The sequence below is a fragment of the Phalacrocorax aristotelis genome, chromosome 5 (assembly GCF_949628215.1).
Source record: "Phalacrocorax aristotelis chromosome 5, bGulAri2.1, whole genome shotgun sequence".
In the NCBI taxonomy this organism is placed as follows: Eukaryota; Metazoa; Chordata; class Aves; order Suliformes; family Phalacrocoracidae; genus Phalacrocorax; species Phalacrocorax aristotelis.
This window is the reverse complement of record NC_134280.1, coordinates 26331086-26343244: the sequence shown is the minus strand read 5'-3', so window position 1 is coordinate 26343244 and position 12159 is coordinate 26331086. Positions and strand designations below refer to the sequence as shown.

Here is a 12159-nt window from a genome sequence, read left to right as displayed (position 1 = left end):
TCTTTTCATTTGCAGGAAGCACTTTATTACACTTTGTAAGAAATGCAATTAGTTTTCCACGAGGTTTTAATTCTCTTTGTGTCTTTTAATGCTACTGAATTAGCACCTCAATTGTATTTTGTATTAGACGGGATAACACAGGTAATTGGGTTCAATACTATTAGCTGCTTGTATTAGCAACTGTATGAATGGGCAGCAGCTCACATCCAGAGAGCTCTCAGACACTCAGATTATAGACTTCCACACAGCTGGAAGTAAATGAATGTGATATAGTTGAAATCAAGGGACTTTTTATGCGAGGTGACTCACACTAAAACACATGGAGACAATTGCAACACTCTTCTTCCTCATATCTAAAACAAGGAGTGTGCTTTTCCTTTCATTGGTTAATGGAATAGTAAGTGCGTTATAAATGTGTATGTTGGTATTGCCAAGCATTGGGCTAAACCTTGTTAAAGTTGATAGCATTAATCACTGGGCTTTTCCTTTGTTGATAGCCATGTGAAGCAATTAGGCTCCTTTATGGAATATAAGGATCAAGTCAACAGATGTCCCCAAACTGATGTGCACTTGTCACAGCCCAAACCAGAGATGCTTACGTGGTATGCACCTGTGTAAGCAGAAATAACAGAGGTGCTTGTGGGCTCATACTACTGAGAAGTAGCAGAACCCTGAGTAAGATGGGAAGAAAGTTTTTGTCTGAAGGCTAACTCAGAGAGGATTAGCACTTAAAGCAAAAAAACCTTGTCCTGCTTATTTTCTGCTTCGTTCAACATGATGAGACTTAGTACGCTCCTTATATAAAATAACATTTCTTCAAAGCAATATTTACTTCCATAATCTAGTTCTCCTTTCCATGAAACCATCTTGCAGTCACAATTGGGCTAAATGGGCCTAAAAAGAGGGGGTATCAGTGTGTAAAATTCAGCATTTCTATCAAAATATATTAAGAATGTACCTGCTATCTCTGTTTAAATTTTTTTGTAATCTGAAATAGCTCCTTCTCCTCAGCGAAACAAGTCTTCTCTCAACTCATGTGTTTGAAGAGTTTCCCCGCATACTTCTAGAAATTGTGGAAGTGTTTGTGCTAGCCGTTCATGACTTGACTTTTGCCTTCAGAAATCCAAGAAGCATAAGATGACTGGTTGCTGTCCTTTCTCATTTCTCTTGCACTTATGGGAACACACAAAATAAGCACAAAGTATCAGTTTGCTACTGGTATTGTTAAAGTAATGCCATTCTCATTGTCTGCCTTCATATAGTGTGTGGGAAGGGAAAGATTTTTTCATAAATTATAATTACAAATTCAGCTGCAGCTTGCTTTCTTTTTTTTTCCCCAAGAATGTAAATGGATGCTGAACACATCAGCAGGAAATTGATTTTTATATTCAAAATTGAAGGATCATGGATATTTATTTGTGTTTTTATTGCAGATAGTCTACTAGCTCTAGTGTAGCTGTTGGTAATAAGTCAAGCCTGTTTAGTTATGGTAGGAAGTGTAACATTTGTCATCACATAAATCACATGTTCGCAGGATGACTGTGAAAGTCTCAGTTTACAGTATGCTTGTCCACATGCTGAATGAAGTTCTGACATGCAAACCCATGGTTTCAGTTTCCTTTGACTTTATGTCACTTCATTTACCAGCTGTTATCATCTGAACGTAGTATGTCTTTATGGAGACATGTCCTCTCATGGAGACCTCAGAGCAGTGTCACTGCTACTCAGAGTCCCAGAGAAGGGGAATGGGCTCCTTCTCAGCTGCAGGACAAGGAGAAGGTCTGGTGCTTCTGAAGCCGGAGGCTGTGATCCACAGCGGTAACTAACACAGAAAACAAGCAATGCTTGTCTGGTGCCTTGGCTGTTCCTCAGTACAGAACAACTGTAGGAGAAAAGAAAACGCTTCTTGGAGGAACATGAAAAAATGCATCGTTCTTATGGGCAACTTTATCTCTGAAGAATTTAAACTATCCTACTGATATGAGAGCAGAGGAAAAATCTGTTTTTCCATGAAGATTGTTTGGGAAATGGAAACATCTTGTTCTCTGTACCCTTGTGGTACTTTCACAGTACTTTGAAATCTTCTAGTGATGTTCACTTAGAAGCAATGGCTTGCAGTAAACTTCCAGGTCAGTGGTAGAGTGAAGAAAAAAAACTTAACTCTGGTTACTTCTTTGTGTCCTGGCTACCGGAACTAATCTTCTCTTCTTGCATTAATGAGAGAAAATAACTGTATGCTGATGACATTCTGAGTGAGATGGTCACATTGAAGGCAGCATAACTGCAGCTTGCATGAGGAAAAGTGAATGGCTGAATTCAGTTAAAGGAAATGCCCCATACAGATTTTGACTTCTTCAGGATCTGGGACAGAAGCTTTATGAAGTATAAGTTTGCCTTTTATATATACTTTATTTTAAAAAAGAAAAACTATACATAAGCACAACTGTGGTCTAGGTCAGCATTTAATCTTCTGTGATTATGTGTATATGATCAAGCAGACTCAAATAAAATGCATATCCAACCAGAAGTAGCACCTTCAAGAGCAGTGATTTGATTCATGAATTCTTTGATCCTAGGAAGCTGAATGAGAACAACAACATTTGGAAAAATTAGTTAGCACCTGACGTGTTTGAGTTTGTTTTGCTTTAGAAGTCTTTTAGAAGTTCACAAAATAAAATGGAGGCACAGCAATACATAACTTCATTTCAGCGAGTCAGAACACACATGAGACAGCATAACCCCTTTGATTCAGAACTCATTTTTCTTAGCAAGCTTTTTCAGTCTCTTGTTGCAATGGGACCTTGCTTCTGCCAACAATTAGGTCTGACCTTGGGGATCTGAGGAGTCAAGTTTGTCCTGAGCTTGGTAGTGAAACTGTATTTCAACATTAATCGGGAAATGTGAAAACCACTAATTCTTTTTCTGTATTTTCTTCTTTTATCTATCATATATTTCATTTCTATTTTATGTGCATGATGTACATATGGATACCTGCCTAACTGTGAAAAAGTTATCTTCTGTGTCAATTTGTGAATGCCATCTAAAGTTACGTTTATCTTTATAAAATAATCCTAACCATAACGTGTAGTGCTCACTTACGGAAGGAGTAAGTCTGACTTTCTGTTCCTGTCTGAAGCAAAATCATTTGGACTACTTAACACCAGAGTTAGCAGTTTTATTTAGGTGTTTTCTGGCAATACCATACAGCCAGGATAACAAATATTTTTGACCACAGCTTATGCAGTGCTTTCTGCTGTTTAAGCATGGGTGCTAAAGTATTTAGGAAGATCCAGCATTTCCATGGGTTTCTTGATTTAATTTTCTGTTTGTGTATAGTGTAATATTTTATTTGATACTGTTGCCAATCTTTACATATTATTCTTCTGTCTTTCAGATAATCATTGTAAAATTAGGGTGGCAACAACTTACCCACATCTAAAACAGCATATATCTAAACACAGCAGCTAGGCATTTTTCCTACTCTGTTGATGGTTTTCTGGTAAAGAGAAGTGTGCATTAAATGATGCACTTTTACTTTGTCCTCCCTGAGAAGCTACAAAAATCTCATAATTCTTGGTTTGACCAGCCTAGTTTTCTGAAACACAACATTACCACAAGTTAGGGTTAAGAAATTTCTTTCCTATTCAGGTGTTCATAAAATTAATTTAGCAAAAACCACCATAAAGTACAACCCCTTGTAAAATTAGGGAGACCTCAGGAACAATGTAGAGGAAAGATTCCTCAACACCGAAGGATGGGAAGTGGGATGGAGTCTGGAGTGACATGGAAGAGGAAATGTTACATCTGTTCTCCTCATCTGTGAACTCCATAGGAAATGTGAATATACACTGACATTGATCACTGTATAAATTACAAATTTTGATTTGGTCATCCTCCCTGGCCCCTGTTTTGGTGGTGTGGTTTGTTGGTGTTTGTTTTGGTTTGTTTGTTTTTTGTTTTGGGTTTGGGTTTTTTTTGTTGGTTTTTTTTTTCTTTTTTGTTGGTTCTTTTTTTTACTGTTGGTGTAAAACTACTAAAATATGCACTCATGTTTTTGCTACATAATGTAGCTGTGAGCAACATAGTAACAACATGAAAAAATTTTATTATTTATGCTCTTTGTAATTATTTTGAGTTTAAACATGGTGCCCACTGTGTGCTAGTTGAACACGCAGCTTGTCTCTGACACAACAGCATGGCTGCATGTTTTGCAGAGGGAACCAGTTGTGAGATGGTTTAGTTCCAGCAACTGTGTAAATTTCATTGCAAAGTTTTTTATTACCCATGAATCAAAGTAACATCTCAAGACCCAGAATTCATCCTGAGGTGCTATTGGTGAGATAAAAGACTCTGATTTAAATTTTGCGTAAAACTTCAACTGGGGGTCCATTTTGAGAGGCTTTCAATGTAGAACTCAGTGTTATTAAACTTGCTTATTGGAAAATTACCACCATTGCAACTAGTTTAATGATTAGTATATGTGCAGACTGAGGAGACTATTATATAGTACATAGTTATATATTTTTACAATACATAATTATAATACAGTGCATAACACTATATAAATACGAAATTGTGAAGCATAGTTTTCTTTTGGTGTTATTATTTGTATTCTTAAAGTGCATGTAGTGGTCTGGCTTACCAGTGAGGCAGCTTGAGTTGGCTTTGTTAGTATCAGCTTAATATACAGCTTGAAGTAAGATCCTGTTTTTAATTATTTCAAAACAAAATGTAGCATCTATATATCTGTGAATGCACTCAGCTGAGGTGCTTATTTATAGCACTTTTGCTAGCAAGGTGAGAATAGGAGGGTTTAAAAGATTATTTGACTTCTTTTGCTTTAAAGGGGGTAGGGAGCAATACATAAAACTGAATCAGTAAAAATGAAAGCATGAGTGCAGACTTCGGCGAAATGACAAAATTTTGCATGCTTCATCCATGTAAGTCATACCGTTGGCAGGAATAAAATAAACAACTTTTAAAAGATAGAGTTTTAAATAAATAAATACAAAGAAAAGCCAATACTAAGGGCTTTATTGTAATTGTTTTGCTTGTCTTGGAGGAGTTAAACTGTTCTTGTACTCATGTGGTGTGAGCAGAGCTCAGAGTCTAGTTTTTACAGTAAGGTCTATTTTTTTCAGTATTTCTTACTCCAAGCAAAGATAAGGAAGGAGTAGAAAAGGACAGATTGCTCTGGTTTTGCACTTCTGTTCAGTAGACAGCTGGGTATTTGGAGATAAGAAAAGCTACTCTACACAGGTGACTTAGAACAGTCCCTTAGAGCGGTGAGAGATTGTGAGCTGCCAGGTCGGTCTCTGGGGGTATAAAGGCATCCCCAACGCATGCTCTCAAGGTGAGTTTGTTTGCAGGGCATGTTGCCGACCAGCAGGAATATGCCTTGTACAGCATGTGGGGTCTTGTGTGCTGCCTGCACAAGTGTGTCGCTGCTCTGCCACCAGTGAGACCATGCGAGACTGCTGGTGGTGCAGAGATTGCCTGCTAGCCACATGAATGAATGCAGATAAAGTCAGAAAAAACCCCATGCTCTCGAGTCTCCTTTCTCCTATCAGTACGGAGGTAGTCTTCGACTTTCCATGAATCTGCACAGGGGTAAAGACTGATAGATGGGAAGGAAGGAGTGGCAATGCCAATGCAAAAAATTGCTGATTGTTTCCATGTTAGGCCAGCAGCAGGAATGAAAAAGTGTGTGGCTGGTTTCCCACCCCTCAGTGGTTTTGTGGTTTTTTTCTTCCCAGCACCTGAAATCAGATTTACAGCTGCTAATTAAAAATCAGAATCAAGAATATCTTTGCACAGAAAAAAGGAGTAGCAAGCTCTTTATTTAAATGCCTCAGGCAATTTGTATAAGGATATAAAGCTCTTTGGTACTTTGGATTTGAAAGTACTGGCACCATCTGTTGGCCTTTTTCAGTGAAATCAATTTATGCTTTGAGTTCCGTTTCTCAGAAACATCATAAAATCCATTGTCACAAAGGTACTGGTAAAAATTTTGTCATGAAAAAAGTACCAAGAATAAATCCTGTTTAACTGCCTATATATATTTCAGACAATTGACAGGATAGCATGCAGAATTCACCCATTTGTTCTTGGGCTGTTCCAGTTCTGTGAATAAAGAGAAGACTTTCTTTATGGAGGTAGTGAATTTCTTACTATTAAAAAAAAAATCACAACATCGAATGAATTAAAACAAAGTAAGATAGATGTTTTGTGGGCGAAGCAATAGCTAAATTAAAATTGGTTGTTCCGTAAGCAGAGATGGGTTGGGAAATAAGAATTTTGAGAAGAGAATAAAGATATTAGAAAACGGAGGCAGAAAAGATGGAAAAATTAATGTGTGTGAGGACTGCAACAAGACTGAATGCCTATCAAAAGATAATCTAAGCTAAGACCGATAGTTTCTTAAGCAGATAAAGTTAAGATAAAAATAGTGGGCATTGGTAAATTGTTTAAATTCATGTGGAAAAGGAATAAAAGCAGGAGAGCAAATGTGGGTAGATGTGCAGTGAGCTGAATTTGAATTTCACTGCTTCTCTGTTGTAGTTCTACTCAACTGTAAGAAGCAAAAGCGTATGACCCAGGGCACTTCCCTCATCATTCAGCCTTGCCTTGGTTAGTACTCATTCCTGTGTAATGACAACTTTTACAGTCCAAAATTATGGAGACAAAAAAAGAGCAAGCCTACTCAAATCCTAATCAAATCAAAGAACACTGTTCTTGTCTGCATTTTTTTTTAGGAAGATATCTATGAGTGGAGAATAGCCTGTACGATGACAGGACAGACTGTTCTTTTATTTCTGTAGCTTAAAGACTAGAGATCCTTACTCAGTTTGCAATGTATTTTACTCCTTGGTACTATAGAATCAAGCTAAGGCGGAATGAACTATGACACTACTTAAAGGTTGCAATTGGAAGTGAAGCCTTGTTTTGCTGGATGCTCTGTAAATGTTCAAAATAATTTGGCCCTAGATTGAACTCTTTATAATGTAGGTGGAAGTAAGCCCTTAACATGAGTAAATTTACACCAAAGAAGACAGATGCATATTGATTTCTGAAAGTGACTCAGCTACCTGAAATGAAATGCCCTCCAGTCTGCAGTTCAACAGCCATATTAATATTAATACCTCACTGTTTTTCTGAGGCACACAATGAAGTATATGTTAGTATACGTTTGGAAGAACCTTGTGTTGCTGGAGGCAAAATACATGTCTGTATAAATAACTGTTACAGGCTTGCTCATATACCTGATTTTCTATATAACGGCTTGGCTTTTTTCCGTTTAAAACAGCTTTGTTTAGATACACAATCACTTTAATCCAAGATTCAGAACACTCTATGATTTTCAGCATTAAGGGGCAGGATGCTGTATGCTTACTAGGTGTAAGATTAACAGCTTTGAAAATTTACACTGCAGCCGATCACTGTTCTGTATCTCTGAGGATGTAACTCATTGAATGGTTCATAATGCTGTTCGGAGAGAGAGGTCATTTAGGCAGTTGTTCTGAACTGTTTTTTCTGTGCCCTTCACCAAATTACCCCAAAGAAAGGAAGACAAATGGCCTCATCTGAAGCTGTAGTAAAAGCACTTCATGGCCAGTTGCAGAGGAAGGAGAAAAAGGTAGGTAGTTTCTACAAAATGCTGATGCTTCTGCAATCTCAACTAGCAAAAGACTCTGAGCACTGGGGAAGAGTGCCTGAAAGCAGAGACTGTAATATGAAGGTCTGAAGACTTCTCTAGACCAGTGAGTGAGACTTTTCAGGCAAGAGTGTAATCATAAGCTTGGGGCAACAGTACTTTTTCTTGAACAAAATATCTTTTTTTGTTTGTAGTGGCCTGCAACACACAAGTCTCCAGGTGTAAACAGCCTGCATGGCAAATAATTCCTGTACCTGCTGTGAGAAAAGATAGGATGCTTTTCTGTGTTCAAGGGACCTCTGAGGTCTGTGACTCTGTTTATCTCACAGTCTTGTGCTTTACCACATCAGATCCATAGCAGTCTGCAAGATAAAATTGCAATATGGGTTTTATCAGGGGAGATGACGTGTCCAGTTTTCATGGCATCTGAAAGGAGAGTGAATTCAGTGTCCCCAAATTGTCTGTGCTTTACAAACAAGTGCTTTAGGTAAATCATGATCTGTATAGTTACGGAGCCAGGATTTGGCCCTGCAGTTCCAGTTTATAAATAACTTTGCCTAGAAATCAGATAGCAGCATGTGCAGGTGTGAGTCATTAGTGCAGGAGACACAATGATGTGTGGAAAAAGCATGGCTCACATCCAAACCAGCCCACACACTTTCATCAGCCCCTTGAAGTCTGCAGCACAGAAAAAAAAAGTCAAATTTTCCAAGTCAGGCTGCTGTAGCCCACTAAGTCTTAAAACTCAAAGGTGCAGTAATATGGAACACAGTGCTTCTCCTGGTGCTTTGTCGATCAGTTGTGCTCAAAAGGCAGTTTTGGAAGATACTAATTTACTGTGTGAATTAATTACCACAATTTCAACTGAATAGATTAACATCCCACACATATACACACAAAAAACGTGTGTCGAAGCTGCATTCTGTAAATCATTGTTTTAGAACATATACTTGTAAGTTCTAAGGAATTGGGAATTATTACTTGATTTTATTTTTAAAATTTCATTAGCTGAAATGGGAAACAGTTAATACTATTGACTTCCCTGACTGCAGACTTAATGGAGGCTGTAAGGAAGAAATCAACAAGTACCAAAATAGCACTTATGATAAGGTCCTAGGTTTGGAGAGAATTCCAGAGAAAGAAAAAAAGGAGTTTTTAGTTCAGGAACATGCCTGACTTACTTCTAACTGGTCTGGCAAAGTTTATCTTTCCAAGGCTTAACTTAAGCTGAGAGGGGATACCTGACTTCTGAAGCTTGTAGCTCTCATCCATACTCTGATTCTTTCTTAGTGATGTCTAGTGAAGATTCTGGGCAAAGCAATTGAATTCAAAATGGCTTTAACTTATTTTTTTAAGCAAAGATTAAAGACAGAAGCAATTGGAATCTTTTTCATATGAAAACACATTTGCATTCTGGAACTGGTTTATTTTTAATATTGCAGGTTGAATCGTTATTTATCTTCATAAGTTGCACATTTTACTATTTGCTGGACAGTCTTTTTTCCCCCCATATGTGTTCTTTTCCTATTTTTTCAGTGATGATAGAAAACTGAAGCACAAGTGTAATCACTTTCTCTAAAATTGTAGCTTTAGATCTTACCAAAAGTAACATATATTTTTCTTACTTGCTGGCACTGAAATTATGGGTATTATCCGAAGTTCTGTGCAGAGATGGTCGCTTCCTTTCCTGTTTCTATTGGCATGTTCTTTTGCATGGATTAAACAGTAAAATGTGAGATTTGGACATCCTGGTAGACGTAGAACAGACATATAGAGAAAGCAGGGAATGTCAAACCAATCGGGCTGTATTACAAATTACGTGGTTCCACAGAAATTCTGTAAATATTTATGCTCAGCTGCTTCTGACTGGCATCTGCCTGGAAAGGGTAAAATAAACTTCAACGTCAGTCTGCCTTCTGTGAAATGATACAGCCAGGGCTGATGAAAACGTCCTTGAGGCATTAAGCACCTTTCTACATTTTTAAAGACAACATAATTTTGTAAATTTCAAACATGTAAATCCAAATCAAGATGTTAGAGGTATTACTGCAGGCTCTCTGTGACGTAGATGGGAGCAATATTTGGTTCAGCTACTTTTCTGCTATTGTTCCTTTAAACTGTGCTCATAATGAAGAGGAGAGGTAATATAATTGCTCAACACACTTTCCTGTAAATAGTTTTAAGAAAACAATTAAGGAATTTTTCTGTACTTTGTGATGGTCTTTCAAAAGCTCCTTTCATTTGAAACTAATAGGAGTTAGCATTTTTGTTCTTTCTTGTGATTTAAGAAATTATTCTATTGCCTTGGTATTATGTTAGTTTTCATCTGTCCCTAATTTATTAGTTACTAACTTTAGATCTTTAAGAATGATACTGCCTAGATTTATAGATAAGTTTCCTTACAGCAAATTCTCTGTCACCTTGGATGGAAACTGTTCAACGGATTATATTATTACCCTAACTCTATTTTTTCACATATGAACTCAGCATGAAGGTTTCCGAGCTCCTTTCTTAATGGCAAAGGTTTGTAGGGTTTATTCCCCCACTTACTCACGTGAAACATTGACACTCACAATGTAATAGGTAGAAATCACAATACATATTGTTAGAAGTGCTTTTAATCAGGTCTGGAAATGCTATAATAGAAACTAATTCAGATTACCTAATTGGTGTAATCAGATTCAAATCACAGTATTGCCAAGGGTGTCCATTTGTATAAGCAATTCTGCTAGAATAAGATTCTGCACTTTTGCGGAAACATTATCATAGAATCATAGAATGTCCTGAGTTGGAAGGGACCCACAAGGATCATCGAGCCCAACTCCTGCCCCTGCACAGGACAACCCCAAATTTACACCATGCCTCTGAGGGTGCTGCCCAAGTGCTTCTTGGATAGCATCAGGCTTGGTGCCGTGACTGCCTCCCTGGGGAGCCTGTTCAAGTGCATTTCTAAGAAAAAATGCATGGGTAGAAATGATATACTGAGAATACACTGTATTCCTTACAATTATTTCTCATCTTAAAAAATGGAAAGGGGAATAAGAGCAGTGTTCGTGGAAGAAATGTATGAAGAGCAGGCAAGTGTCACCAGTATGAAGTGCCATGATGTTCAGTTACAATGATATTAGTCACTAAATATACACAAACTCAAAAGAGACCAACTTAAAACACCACTGGCAAATTTGCCAATGTCAAGGAGAAACTCAACGAAATAACATAAGGATGTATGTAAAAAATACGATGTGGTTATGTTGTGTTGTGATGCTTCTGTGTATTATGGAAGACCAAGTCAAGTTGCATCCTGTTTGGAAAAGAGACATCAAATAACATGGTGAAAGGAGGGTCAGTTATGCTATGTGTTGTCCTTTGCGGGATATTTTCACTCCATTGGAGATTTCTTTTCATTTGGGGGTAAAGTTTCTGTAGCCTAAGAAACACTAGAAACTCTGTTTGACAAGTAGTAATGTAAGAGAATACAGTTGGTGTCCTGAGTCCCTGGCTTTCTTTTCAGCTGTCACCCAAATTCTGGATCTCACTTGCGTTAGAAAACTTGCTGCACATTTTTTTCTAGTCGAACAGAAGCAACCCTTTCTAACCCCTTTGGACTAATGCTGCAAACAGTGGGCAGCCAGGGGAGCTAAACTTATTCATATCAAATAAAATTTAACATGGAAAATCTGGTTGGTTTATGTGCTAGATTCAGGCTTTTTTACTCCAGTTGGGGTTTCACTTAGAAGGAAGGACTTTTACCAGCATTTTTACCAGTCAGGCAAGAATGCCCAGCTCCTCACTGAAAGAGGAGCTCATCATGGCAAAGGATCAGGCCTCTGCAGTAAGCTCTTCCAGAAACATTCTCTCTCTGTTAAACAAAGTCCAATATAAGAAAAGGTTACTGTTCAAGTAATTTTTTTCTTCAAAAATCACAAAGCAGTTTTTGAAGTATACGAGAGAAGAACCTGAGTAGAAACTTAGTATTATCACTGTGATGTCAAGGCAGACTGTTATATATAGATGAGCTAAATTCCCTTCTGGTTGAACTGCACGCAGTATTTATGCAACAGCAGGATAAGTTTCACTCGTGACTCATAGTAACACATCCAGTTCCGGGCTTCCCAGTACAAGACAGACATGGACGTACTGGACAGAGTCTAACAAAGTTACACAGAGATGTTTAAGGGACTAGAGTATCTCGCCTTCCTCCCCCTCTACCTGCCTTCCTCCCCCTCTACTCTGCCCTAGTGAGACCACATTTGGAGTACTGTGTCCAATTTTGGGCCCCCAGTTTAAGAAGGACAGGGAACTGCTCCAGCAAGTCCAGCTGAGAGCTACCAAGATGATCAGGGGACTGGAGCATCTCCCTTATGAGGAAAGGCTGAGAGACTTGGGTTTGTTCAGCCTGGAGAAGAGAACACTGAGGGAGGATCTCATCAATACTTACAAATATCGAAAGCGTGGGTGTCAGGATGATGGGACTAGGCTCTTTTCAATAGTGCTCCATGACAGGA

At 38.1% G+C, this 12159-nt stretch overlaps 1 protein-coding gene across 1 annotated transcript in view; it reads left to right on the top strand.

Moving 5' to 3' along the window:
* PDE11A (phosphodiesterase 11A) overlaps window positions 1–12159 on the top strand; it is a 146950-nt gene that overhangs the window by 45259 nt on the left and 89532 nt on the right. The gene's annotated exons all lie outside the window — the stretch shown is intronic.